The 14484-nt window shown below is 39.7% G+C and overlaps 1 protein-coding gene and 1 pseudogene across 5 annotated transcripts in view; one reads left to right on the forward strand and one right to left on the reverse strand.

Annotated features, from left to right (window-relative positions):
- LOC128562617 (acyl-coenzyme A synthetase ACSM4, mitochondrial) overlaps positions 1-11731 on the reverse strand; it is a 45896-nt gene extending 34165 nt beyond the window's left edge. For 3 of the 5 annotated variants that reach the window (XM_053557764.1, XM_053557760.1, XM_053557761.1), the window contains exons 1-2: positions 11670-11731; positions 1457-1650 (exon numbers count right to left, since the gene is read on the reverse strand). The gene's annotated coding sequence lies outside the window, so the exon portion shown is untranslated. Of the gene's footprint in view, positions 1-1456; positions 1651-10707; positions 10827-11116; positions 11252-11669 lie in introns of those variants that run through there. The other 2 variants (XM_053557762.1, XM_053557763.1) reach the window with 2 other exon arrangements.
- On the forward strand, positions 7256-11233 carry LOC128562028 (serine/arginine repetitive matrix protein 1-like; annotated as a pseudogene).
- Positions 11732-14484: the final 2753 nt, after the last annotated feature.

Here is a 14484-nt window from a genome sequence, read left to right on the forward strand (position 1 = left end):
ACCACCTTGATCTTAGTTTAGTGACATAGGGAAAGACCTCCAGGATGTGGGGCACATGGAACATTACTGCTTTCTAAGGACAACACTGCAGAGAATATAGCAAATAGTTTTTAACACAAATCTCTCCATTTCCTCCTCTAAACTGAAAAATGATTGTTTTGTGAATTTCTCTTATTTCCCATACCTCCATGGACAGATTTTTCTGTATCTTAATTAATCACCAAATCAACCTACCCCCAAATCTAAAACTAAATGTAAACAGATTTGATCTGAATATATATCTCAGCATTTCCTGTGTTACGTGCATAAACAGAGTGAGATACATCTTGCATACGCAGCCATAATCATTAGTAATGAAACACAAATCAAGATATTACAAAGTAGGATTTTTCAATTGAACTTTAAAAAATCTTTTGCCAATAACTTTACTTCTTTTCTAGCTCTTTGGCCTGCCTTTGGTTTTCAGAATAGATTTGGTATGGATAGGCCTTTACGGAGACCACAAAACTCTGAGCAGCTGCCATTTTGCATTGAATAGAACCTTTTCCTGTCTTGGGGTTCTGTGGAAAGTTCATATGGTTCCAGGGTAAAATCTGAGGATCACTGACTATTATAGCTCAAAACATCATCTTCGTAGAAATTTATATACAAATGTGCTTAATAAAATACGTCCAGAAAATATCTGCAAAAGTGAGAGAGTTGAACTAGATGAATTTAATATCCTAGTGATTTCCAGAGTGTTAGGGAAACCTTAATGGGAAAATAATTATTGAGCATTTGGTGTATGTTAAGTACTTCCATGTAATATCTTGTTTAATTCTCTCAACAAGGCTTGGCGCCTGTAGCTTCATTGGTAGGGCGCCGGCCTCATACACCAGGGCTGCTAAACAACAACAACAACTATAACAAAAAAATAGCTGGACATTGTGGCAGGCATCTGTAGTCCCAGCTATTAGGGAGGCTGAGGCAAGAGAATTGCTTAAGCCCCAGAGTTTGAGGTTTCTGTGAGCTGTGACGCTACAGCACTCTACCAAAGGTGACATTGTGAGACTCTGTCTTAAAAAGAAAATAAAAAAATAATTCTCTCAACAATTCTAGAAGGTAGGCATTTTATTCCACATATTCACAATTTATTATTTTACACAAAATGTTAGGAAGGCACTAAGAGGTGTATAATTTGCCAAAAGCCATTCTTCTAGCAAGTGGCAGAAATTCCAGCCTGCCTTTGTTGTCTCCAAAGCTTATTCAAGAAAGTGCCAATCAAAGAATTTTGGAACATTTCTACCAACCATAAAGTAGGAGAAAATTCCATTTCTTATCTGTGGTTGGGTCTGCAATTATCTATTATGGCACACCTCTTCTCTTACTCTGTGCTATAGATTTAAATCTATAATACCTTCTCAACTTTTTATTTACTAGAGTCACCTCCATGTTACCACATGCATTTTCTCCTTACCAGAAAATGGTTATTATTGATCCAGAAAGGCCTTTATCTCCGTCACAAAGACTCAGCTCTTTTGTCTGTCAGAGAATTGGTTCCTTCTTTCTTTTCTTTTGGTGACATCTATGCCATTGGAGCCCCGAGTCTCTGGTGTGCAGTTGGAAGGATTATAATCTCCTGAGAGGAGAGTTTTTGTTTCTCTGGACAACCTGAAATTAAAGGGACAGCAACTTATAAGACACAGCTGGAAGGAGAAAAAGAAAGTGCAGGAGCAAACTCCTTTCACGGTTCAATGCTGAACAATGGCTAAGCCCTAGCACATAAGCAGATTATTCTCATTTACAGAGCTGAAGGTATAGAGATATTTGCTGCTCAAGTAGCCTATGATTAGAGCCTCTCAACATAATTATTGAATAACCCAGGACATTGGCATGCTCAATTATTGTAGCATAACTGGGTCTGGGCTGGCAAATCTGGCCAACTAGTGAGCCAAAGGAATCCCATCTGAACTCTCAACTACTGCGTGCCTGGCCACTGTGGGTGCCTGTCCCCCTGATGGTGGTGGGGAAGGAGATGTGGAAGCCAGGAAATGTTTAACAAAGAAGAGATATTTTAGGATTGTCACTCTGGCAATGATGTGGAGGAAAGAAAGATTCCAGAGACAGAGAGGTTGAGAGGTGTTCCAGAGGTGAAATAGAAAAGTTAGTTGGCTTCTGAATTCTGTTTCTGTTTCACGTGAAACTGGGAGCAACCAATACCATATTAGCCAAGTCATTTTTGGTTTTAAGTGACAGAATCCCAATCTATACAGCTTCTGAGGATTGAGCAGGGGGAGGATTTCTTGGTTTGCTGAATCAAGAATGTATCAGTCAGTCAGGCGGCGCCTGTGGCTCAATGGGTAGTGCACCAGCCCCATATACCAAGGGTGGCGGGTTCAAACCCAGCCCCAGCCAAACAAGAATGTATCAGTCAGTCAAAGCAGAGGAAGGTCAAGATGCAGCAGGACATTAGGAAAACCAGACACTCAGACATCATCAAGGGTCTGTCTTCTGTTTCTTGTTTTTGTTTCTGAGTGGATTGACTGCATTTTCTTTTCCCGAAAACTGACTTTCTCTGTGAGGGAGAAAAGATAGACCATTGTAAATTCTTAAAGTTTTCATCTTCAGACACCTGCCATTCTTTACTTATATTTAGAAAAATTCTGGAGGAAAGCTTTAGATTGGGTTAAGTGCCAATCACAACTAGGGATATAAGACAGTCCCCAATTTCTCTCTCAGGGATGTCATGAAAAAAACTTGCTAATTCCTGGATTCAACTTCTCACATATTGTTCCCCTTAAGTAGCTTCATTCAATATTTGGTGCTGAGATTGTCCAACCATGGTCATTTGGGATCCATTTGGCTCTTTGAGCATCTCTGAACTCTTCAAAGACAGTAAAAGCTGGATTCTCCCTCCTACAAGGGACAGAATGTATTCTATGCTTTCTTACTTGGTCATATGGGTGTACTGTGAGAAGCTTTTGTTTAACCTAGCAAAGTAGGATAACAAGTCACCATTGCATTGCTCCTGGTTCTCTAGTAGTTCTTTTGGAAGGATGATTTCTTCTCCTGTGATGATAAGCACTAGGGACCTTGTTATGCAGGACCTGAGGAGCATAGGGACATTCAGCTTGGATCATTAGAAGGACCTGTAGGGAGTATGCACCATCCCTGGCAAGTGAGGAACTAAAGTAATTATAACCCAGCACAGGTTTCAAGGGTTCATTCTGAACCATGTCGGAATAGAGAATCTACACTTAACCCCTTTGGTAAGCTCCCTGGACCAGAGGCTGAGAATGTTGACTTGCTCCTTACCTCTTATTACAATATGGAAGCAGGCACTTATAAATCTTCAGAGATGTGTTTCACTTGGAAACAAGCATATAAAGGATAGTAATAAGAGTTATCCTTTACATGCATGTAGTACTTTATAATTTCCTGGGATCTCATATGCTATTATTTCTTAATCCTCAAAACACTCCTGTAAAGTAGGCACTGCTAGCACCATTATTTTGTAAATGAGGAAACAAACTCTGAGAGGTTAAGTAAATTGCCAAGGGCCACATTTTATTTTAATGCTTGATTCTTCCTCTCCATTACGTGCATTATCACCAATTTGCAGCATTATGAATTGGTGCCCCAGCAACATGTAATGGTGACTAATGATTCATAAATGTGTTTATGTACACATACACATACACACATACAAAGTATTTCAATCTAATGTAATAATTTTTAAAAAAATGCTCAAATTGCCCCAGAGTGACTCATGGGTGAGCCCCTTTCGGCTGGCTTCTGTGTCCTTTTGACATGACTCCATTGTCTTTGAAAGCTTCTTTATTTTCTGGTGCAATATCTCAGATTTATCTTGTAGATTTCCTGCCCCAGTTCTAAAATCAGCCATTTCTCTAAACAGTCCTGGTTTCTTTTAGTGAGAAATAGTGTTTGACAATCAGTCAATCAACCATCATTTGCTGTTGTGCTTTACTAGGGTAAGAATTACTAACCAGGTTTGGCCTTGTAGTGTAGTCTCAGATTAGTAACCGCATCATTTTGGCTCATAGTACACCGTATCAGAAAGGAGCCCTGAAGCAAAAGAACTGACTTCCCTGCTCTTGTTAACCAGCATTATGTGTCTGTACCTACCTATATTTGGTTGAAGCCTATGATAGTTACGGATATTTTACTCCAATATTGGCTAACTGACATACTTCATTCGGGACTGTGCAGCACTTGAAGATACACATGGTACAGATATACAACAGCTCATAGTTATTGGAATAAAGGAAATGGGGTATGGCTGTCACTCCCTATCTTTATTCCCCTTGGAATAGATACATTAGACAAACAGCTGACTGTGAGTTGCAGTATGTTTTTGTGCAGACAGACCAGTTAGAGTTAAGGAGGGTATTACCGTTGACTTCAAGATCTACATCCTGAGTCTCTGGCCTGAGTGGATAATTGCCCTAGGGGTAGTCTTCTCTTAAATAGTACTCTTACGGCCAGATGTGGTGGCTCACGCCTGTAGTCCCAGCGCTGTGGGAGGCCGAGGCCGGTGGATTGTCTGAGCTCAGAGGTTCAAGACCAGTATGAGCAGCAGTGAGCCAGAGTAAGATAAGACCCTGTCTCTACTAACAACATCAAAAACAGCCAGCACCGCCAGAGGAAGAAGAAAATGAACAAAAAAGTAGTACTTCAAACAAAGAAGAATGAACAAGCAAACTGAAATTAAAAATAAGAAATTAAAAAATTAAAAAAAAATAGTACTCTTACATCTTCAGAGGTTTTCAAGGGTTTGAAGGGTTTCTTAGGTCCAGATATAGCGACCAAAACATCAACACCACTTCTTCCTCTAGGCCAGTGGGCAGGAACCCAGGTGTAGCCAGAAGAAGAAAGAACTATTATTTCCTATGAGTGGAAATTTAAAAAACCCAGTAATTAAGAGTTTAAGCCAAATTAATGATTTTGGGGCTCCAGAGAGTATAGGTTGGATTACCACATATATTGCTTCGGACTTTACCCTAAATCTTAGTAAAAGGGAGATTGTTGGCTGATCACATTTCTCATTTATTCAGCTGGATGTTCAGATTGTGAGAAATGGGGAGTCTATACTGGTATAATTACAAGCTTTGAGAACCCTGTCATTACCTTCCCTCACTCCACTGGAATTTAAACTCTATGAAAGGAGGGATTTTTGTCTGTTTTGTTCACTATTTTATCTTTAGCACCTTGGACAATGCCTGGCACATAGTAGCTTTCTCAGACAATGTTTATTAAACAAATTAATCTATTTTTCCCATAGCAGCATTAATATGTGTGGGCTTTTCTTTGAGGACCTTCCTTTTGCTCTTGGTTGGCCCACATATGCATTTTCCTCCCAAGGAGAGAATCTGTGGCTTGAATGTGGCTATTCTTTAGTTTCTCATTCATTCATTTCCTTGTCAAACCAAATAATTGACATCCTTTTATACTATAAAAATATCTGAATATCTAGGCTAGAGGAATATTTTCCATTGATAGACTTTTTTCTCCAGTGCTGGGGCATCAGCCTAGCTCACAACAACCACAAATTCCTGGGTTCAAGCGATTCTCTTACCTCAGGTTCCCAAGTAGCTGGGATTATAGGTGCCTGCTACAGTCTCCTGCTAATTTTTCTATTTTTGGTAGAGATGAGTCTCACTCTTGCTGAGACTGATCTTAAACTCCTGAGCTCAAGTGATCCTCCCACCTCAGCCTCTCAGAGAGCCAGGATTATAGGCATGAGCCACTGTGCCTGTCCAGGGTTTGCCATTTTTAGTAGACATATAAGCAGCAAAATAAAGCACACACACACACCCCACATACAAACACGCGCATATATCACATACAAACACACGCATACACAACATATACACATGAACATTTTTTTAGCATATGCCAAGTGTAAGTAGTGTTGGAAATTTGTCATACGTAGGCAAATTCAAGGAGTGAGGATCCAGTTTGTATAAACTATGCTATGCTATACAATAAATAATCTCTCAAATCTCAGTGATCTATAAAACAATAAAGGTTTACTTTTTGCTATTATTACTTGTCTAGCATCTGTCAGCTGAGTGGTCTTTTATGACCTGGATGATGGAACAACCCTTATTTAAAGGATTGCCCATAAGTGTGGAAGAGATAGTAATTTTGTGCTCCAGCCTAGAAATGCTGTACATAGTCAAACTCACAGCTCATTGGCCAGAACTTGTCATGTGGCTTGAGTACAAACTGTAGCATTACCTGGGGTGGGTGTGGGGGATGAATAGCTGGGTAATGACTACCAAAGTTGTTGTTTTGCTAGAATGTTCTAGATTCACTCTATTTCTGGAAGTTTTTTGGTAACAGAACCCAAGAGCACTTTTCTAGAGGAAAAATATTTTTTTAAAATACCAGACTAGCTACTTTGGAAACTCAGCAAACTAGGTCTTACATAAACTTTCCAGAATTTGAGAGACCTAAATTCAAATTCTAGCTCTACCACTTAATAGTATAATAAGATACTTAATCTCTCCATGATTAGTATGGCCATCTCCAAAACAGTTCTACCTCACACATAGGATGAAAGTGTTGTGAAGATATGATGAGACCATTTAGTGAAGTGCTTAGCATGCAATGTACATATTACACATTCAATCAAAGTGAGCTAGCTAGAAAGATGGAGAAGTCTTATATTTTATCAGTCCGTGCCTCTTGGGCCAAGTTTTCTTGGCAAGCAAGGCTTTTGTGTTCTCAGGAGGTCTGGCAATTAAGACTGCTCAAATTTCTCTGTGGGGGAATGTTCTTTGAGATGATTCTCCTGCTTGCCAGGATTAACTTGCACTAATTCTCCACATCCACACATAGTCTTTCCTTACTGCAGACTCCCTAGGAGTCTCAATCTTGGCTATCCATCAAAATCCTGAAGGAGCTTTTCAAAACTCCTGTACCTGAGTCCCATCTCAGACCTCAAAAGTAAATGCAAGAAAAACAGAAATAGAAAAATGGGACTTAAACTACACAGCTTCTGTACAGCAAAAGAATAATCAGCACAGTGAGAAGACAACTGAAGAATGGGAAAAAATATTTGTAAACTATGCATATGACAGAGGACTGATATCTAGAGTCTCCAAGGAACTCAAACAACAACAACAAAATGTGGGAATGGGTAGGCTGATACCCCATGGACCCTTCCAAAGCCAGGGTAAAGCCTGCAGGCCGGCCACCCCTGGACTCCTAATTGAAAAGAAAGGCTCCTGAAGGTACCAGGAATGTCTACATGACCATCCCTGCAGGGAAAAAGGCTCCTGAAGGTGCCAGGTCAGGGGAATGTCTACATGACCATCCCTGCAGGCAGCTGAGACCATCAACTAGTAGCTTAGGCTAGAGAAGCTGAGATGTCTGCTTGAGGAGATAAGACTTGCTCTCCCCCCTCTCTTTTCTCATTGCACTATTACCTGGCCTCTTCAGATGTTCCACCACCTTATGTCCCTATTTACCCTTTACTTAACCTTCCCGGGGGCTGTAATCTCCCCTCTCTCATGCTTAACCTTGACTGCTGACTACTGACTACTGTGCATCTAGCATGGATACTGTGTTAGGTACCCAGTAAAAAGTCTCCGGGAAACAGAACAGATGCTGCATTGTTCTCATGCTGCTCCCCCAGGCACATGGAATAGTGTATGCCCTTACAGGCTTCTGGTTCTATGCACTAAGTTTGGTGTAAGTTTTGTTCTTTCCTCAGCGCCGTCTCCCTTGCTGGCACTGTCTCAGGTTGGGGTCAACTAGACACCTGATAACAAAAGTCATTAAGAAGTGGGCAAAGGGCATGAATAGAGATTTTTCAAATGAAAATATACAAATGGCCAAAAAGCATGAAAAAATGTTTGGTATCACTCATCATCAGAGAAATGCAAATTAAAAACCACAGTGAGATACCATCTTACATCAGTTAGAATGGCTATTATTAAAAAGTGAAAAAAAAAAAAAAACAGATGGCAAGGACACAGAAGAAAGGGAAGGCTTATACACCATTAGTAGGAATGTAAATTGGTACAACCTCTATGGAAAACAGCATGAAGATTTCTCAAAGAACTAAAAATGGACTGTCATTTGATTTAGAAATCCCACTACTGGGAATCTACCAATAGGAAAAGAAGTTATTATATAAAAATCTTCACTTCTTTTTTTGCAACAGAGTCTCACTAAGACACCCTCAGAGTGCCGTGGTGTCTTAGTTCACAGCAACCTCAAACTCTTGGGCTCAAGCGATTCTTTTGCCTCAGCCTCCAAGTAGCTAGGATTACAGGTGCCCACCACAATGTTCTGCTATTTTTAGAGGCAGGATCTCACTTTTGGTCATGCTGGTCTTGAAATCATAAGCTCAAGCAATCCTCCCGCCTCAGCCTCCCAGAGTGCTAGGAGTACAGGCACAAGCCACTGCAAAAAACCTTCACTTTTATAGTTATTTCAGCACTATTCACAATAGCAAAGGTAGGTAATCAACCCAAGTGTTGTAGTTGGATGGTTGCTAATGAAAATGTGATACACACACACCATGGAATACTACTCAGGCATAAAAAGAATGAAATTTTGTCTTTTTGCAGCAACACGGATGGAAATGGAGGCCATTATCTCACATGGAATAACTCAGAAACAGGAAGTCATTGCCCCATTCTAAAGCAGCATTCTTCATCTTCTTTCATTTCCTTTCTAATGCTCACCATGATTTGAACTATATACTGATTAATTTGCTTATTTACTCCATCCCCATTAGAACATAGGCTTCAAAAAAGTAGAGCCTTTGTATGATTTATTATATACCCAGCACTTAGTACAGTATCTGGCATATAGTAGGTACTCAATGAATATTTGCTGAATAAATTATACTAATATGCTATTGATTGATATAGTTACAAAACATCATTTTAATGATCAATTCTAATTTTATACTGACAAAACAATCATGTCCTTAGAAGCAAGTCTTGTAACTTCTATTTTCTCAAGACACTTTAGATATTTTATGTTGTTTATTTGTTATAGGGAGAAAAAAGATAAAGCATTATAGATAAGTACCATTGTTATCACTATTATTGCATCCCATGCCCTTTGCCCTATTCCGTTTCTGTATCCATTTGCTTCTTTTCTCTCACTGTTTACCATCATTCTGAAGGTTTCTTGGATTCGAAAACCTTGAGGTTTCTTTTCCTTACACTCCTCTTCCTAGAGATCATTAGGAAGAAGATGACTAGGCAACTTGAAGTCACAAGTTTGGGTTTGAATTCTGGTCCCATAATTTCCAAAGGGAGACTGTTTAAACTCTCTGAAGCTCAGTTTTCTTCATTAATGAGATGAGGACACTAATAGTTCTTATGCAAGGGTACCTGTCAGATCTATTAGTATAGAGTATAAATGTCTTAACACAATAATTAAGTTAAACAAGATGAGGTATATATTAACCAGTGTGATGTAAGCATTCCTAATTCTATATGATATCAGCACATTGTATCCCATAAATGCATTAAGGTATATATGAAAAAAAAAATAGTTCTTATCTCAAAATATTGTTGGGTGAGAAAATACAAGTGAAATTACTTTGTATCTTGTGGGACTTTAGCAAATAGGTGTATGTTTATAAAGAGTCTATCAAACCACAAAGAGATATCACCTAACTGCACCAAGAATGGCTAATATTAATAAGTTCCAAAACAACAGACGCTGGCGTGGATGCAGAGAGAAAGGCACCCTTGTACACCGGTGGTGGGACTGCAAACTAGTACAACCTCTTAGGAAAATCGTATGGAGATATCTCAAAGAACTTAAAGTAGACCAACTATTTCATCCAGCAATCTCACTGCTGGGTATATACCCAAAGGAAAACAGGTTATTTTTATAAAAAGGACACCTCTCATAGATAGGGAGTAATCTCTGAGGGAGGCAGCAAGAGAAACGTGGGATTCTTCACGGAACAAGTGAAGAACAGGATAATAGGTTCTGCCACAAACAGAAGAAACTACTGAAGCAGCTGAAGTTTGCAGAATGCCTAGGGGAAAAGGTGGACATGAGCAAAGTAAATTTGGAGGTTATAAAGCCTTGGATAACAAAGTGAGTAACAGAAATCCGTGGGTTTGAAGATGATGTTGTGATGGAGTTTATATTCGACCAGCTGGAAGTGAAGAATCCAGACTCCAGAATGATGCACATCAACCTGATTGGGTTTTTGAATGGAAAAAAATGCCAGAGAATTTATGGGAGAATTGTGGCTCCTGCTGCTAAGTGCACAAGAAAACATCGTGGGAATCTCTCTGCTTTCCTAGCACTGAAGAAAGAAGAAATAAAACAGAGACAGACTGAACAAGAAAAATGAGCATCTATGAAAAATCAAGATGATGACAAAGAGGGATAAAGAAGAAAAAGAAAGCAGCAGAGAAAAAAGGGAGAGATCTCGAAGGCCAAGAAGATGCAAATCCAGATCTCCTTCCCCGAGAAAAGGATCATCCCCTGTCAGGAGAGAGAGAAAGTGCAGTGCATTCTCGATCTCCCTGTCACAGAACCAAGAGCCGGAGTCCTTCTTCAGTTCCAGAAAAGAAAGAAAAAATTCCAGAGCTCCCAGAACCTTCAGTACAAGAGGCCACTTCTATTAGTGACATCCATCCAGATCTCAGACAATGTCTCGCTCTCCTCATACTTGACCTGGACGGTACCATAGATCCCGATCAAGATCATACTCACCTAGAAGGCAGCCAAGCCCAAGAAGTTGCCCATCTCCTCGAATAAGAACCCCACCAAGGCAAATGCCTCCTCCACCAAGGCATAGAAGGAGTAGATCTCCAGTAAGCCAAAGAAGGCATTCATCAGCATCTTTTTCTGGGAGTAGCTCATCATCCTCTTCATCTCATTCCCAGTCACCACCAAAGAAGCCGCCAAGAGGACATCCAGGATGAAGGCACAGACCATCACCTCCTGCAACTCCGCCACCAAAAACTCGGCATTCCCCAACACCCCAGCAATCAAATCATACATGAAAAAAGTCATGTTTCTGTGTCTCCAGGGAGAACTTCAGGTTAATTGACAAAACATAAAGGTACTGAGAAAAGAGAGTCCTCTTCACTAGCGCCGAAGCCTAGAAAAGTAGAGTTACCTGAATAAAGGTGGCAAAATGGCTGCAGCAGATTCTGTGCAGCAGAGAAGCCGGTACAGACAACAGAACCAGCAGTCTTCATCTGATTCTGGCTCCTCCTCGTCCTCAGAAGATTAAAGACTCAAGAGATCCCATATGAAAAATGATGAGGTAGGCAGGTGATGGAGACATTCCCTGGCCTAGAGCATCTCACTATGTTGCCCTCAGTAGAGTGCTGTGGTGTCACAGCTCATAGCAACCCCCAACTCTTGGGCTTAAGTGATTCTCTCACCTCAGCCTCCCAAGTAGCTGGGACTATAGGTGCCTGCTACAACACCCGGCTATTTTTTTGTTGCAGTTGTCATTGTTGTTTATCTGACCCTGGCCGGGTTCAAACCCGCCAGCCTCAGTGTATGTGGCTGGTGCCGTAACCATTGTGCGACAGGGGTGGAGCCTTTAGAGGTACATTGCTGGGGAGCTCCAGTCAGGAAAACAATTTGGGATAATGTTTTAACACAAATGCTCTTGGATTCAGAAGGCCTGGGTTACCCAGTTACTTACACAAACTACTTACCCTCTCTGTGTTTCACTTTCCTCCTTGTTAATAGGGAAGATTGGTAATACACATGTAACTTCTGCATGAGATTTTTAAAATAACACTTGTAAATGTTTAGCTATGTCCCAGGCATGGTGTAAGAATTCAGTAAACATTAGACATTTTTTTTTTTTTTTTTTTAGAGGCAGAGTCTTTCTCTGTTTCCCAGGCTAGAGTGCAGTGATGTGATCATAGTTCACTGCAGCCTTGAACTCCTGGACACAAGCAATCCTCTTGCTTAGCCCTCCTAAGCTGGGACTACAGGTGGTTTGCCACCATGCTCAGCTAATTTTAAATTTTTTTCTGTAGAGACAGAATTTTGCCATATTACTCAGGGTGGTTTTGAACTCCTGGCCTCAAGCAATCCTCCCACCTTGGCCTTCCAATGTGGTGTGATTACAAGCAGGAGCCATTGCACCTGGCCAACATTAGCTATAATAATTATTTTTTTTATGAATAGATGGAATTTAATTAGGCCTCATGCATTTTTCAAGATGTTCATATAATTATATAACATTAGCTATTATTAATGTCTTTTCTTAGCATCCTCCTTTATTCCCCACTGTGATCAGCCCTGACCTTCTTCAGTCTCCTTATGCTCCCTTAACAGACCCAGTAAACAACCTTACTTCCTCCTGCTTGCAGAAGCCATTAGCAAGAATTTCCTCAACTTGCAGCCTTTTTCCCTCATTTCTTGCTTCCCTACCCCACCTTCATCTGTTGCCAGGGCTACAGTGCACTGGTGTCATCATAGCTAACTGCAACCTCAAAAGCCGGGACTTGTTTGATCCTTCTGTCTTGTCTATTACTAAAAACAAAACAAACAAAAAACCCCACATGCTTTGCCAAGCAACAGTTAAACATTTATGATATCCTGCCTTAGAGGTGCTTTCAACATTTTCCCATTTGAGCCTCACAAATAACTGGGATAACTGGTGTGGGACACCATGCCTGGGTGATTTTTGTGTTTTTTGTAGAGACAGAGTCTCGTTCTTTACTCCTGGTGTCAGGCTAGTTCCGAAACTTGGCCTCAAGCAATCCTCTAGCCTCAGCCTCCCAAAGTGCCAGGATTATAGATGTGAGCCACCACATTCAGCCCCTTTTTCTTTTAATAGGATAAATTATATTGCTTTTCAAATGTTCAATCAATTTTCTATACTTAGGATAAACTTCACTTGGTCTTTATGAATTATCTTGTTTATATATTGACGGATTTGCTTTCGCTAAAATTTTATTATAGATTTTTACATCTGTGCTTATAAGGGAAATTTGTCTGTAATTTCTTTTGTGTATAATGTTTTCTTTGGGTTTGATAATAGTGTTATTCTGGCTTGACAAAACAAGTTGGAAAGTGTTCCCTCCTCTCCTATTTTTTTTTTTCCTCTCCTATTTTCTGAAAGAGTTTTTATCAATTTTGTGTTATTTCTTCCCCAAATTTTTGATGGGACTTACCACTAAAACTACTTGAGTCACAAGCTTTATGTATGGTAAGGTTGTTAATAATTATTTCAAATTTAAAACTATACCTTAAGAAAAAACCTGTTTAGCACATTTAAAAAAACCTGAAATCTAGCTTCTACAATTAAAAAAAAGGTACTTATTGAATTATTTAGGCTCATTGTTTTATTTTGTACAAGTTTTGGAAAGTTATATTTTTCAAAGTATTTTTCCATTTTATCTACATTGTTGAATTTATTGACATAAAAGGTTCATAACATTTCCTATTATCTTTTTTTTTTTTAATTGTTGGGGATTCATTGAGGGCACGATAGACCAGGTTACACTGATTGCATTTGTTAGGCAAAGTCCCTCTTGCAATTGTGTCTTGCCCCCACTTTTTTGTTTTTTTTGGAGACAGAGTCTCAAGCTGTCACCCTGGGTAGAGTGCTGTGGCATCATAGCTCACAGCAACCTCCAACTCTTGGGCTTAAGTGATTCTCTTGCCTCAGCCTCCCAAGTAGCTGGGACTGCAGGCACCTACCACAATGCCTGGGCTATTTTTTTGATTATATTTGTCATTGTTTGGTGGGCCCAGGCTGGATTCAAACCTACCATCTCCGGTGTATGTGGCTGGCACCCTGGCCACTTGAGCTACAGGCACCGAGCATCCTATTATCTTTTTTTTTTTTTTTTTGCAGTTTTTGTCTGGGGCTGGGTTTGAACCCACCTTCCGGCATATGGGGCCGGCCCCCTACTCCTTTGAGCCACAGGCGCTGCCCCCTCCTATTATCTTTTTAATGTGTATATGATTGATAGTGATAATGCTTTTATTCCTGATACTAGCAGACAAAATCTTATATTAAGGGATGATCATCCAAGTGTTTTTTAAAGTAAAAAATGGGAGGGGGACCTTAAATATTCAATAATAAGGATTGGTAAAAGAAGATATGTTGGTATCTTGGCAGAATAAACTACTAGTGACCCTTAAAATTATATTAAAAGTATAATGAAATACTACTATATATTTACCAGATTGTTAAATTTTAAATGATTCACAATAGTAAGTGTTGATAGTATGTGGATTGTTCTGGAAAGCTTCAAATGGAACTTTCATTCAGCTGGAACATTCTTTCAAATGGACCACTTCACTCCATTTTAGTGGGAGTAGAACTTGGTAATTAAAAACAGCATGGCAATATTTACTAAAGCTTAAAATCTACATACCTATGACTCCTATAAATATGTGTGTGTGCGTGTGTGTATGTATAGTAAATCTCTGCATATATTCTGCAAAAGACATGTAGAAAAATGTTCATGGTAGCCTTACTCATGTTATCTCAAATAGGACAGACTT

The sequence above is a fragment of the Nycticebus coucang genome, chromosome 12 (genome assembly GCF_027406575.1).
Source record: "Nycticebus coucang isolate mNycCou1 chromosome 12, mNycCou1.pri, whole genome shotgun sequence".
Taxonomy (NCBI): Eukaryota; Metazoa; Chordata; class Mammalia; order Primates; family Lorisidae; genus Nycticebus; species Nycticebus coucang.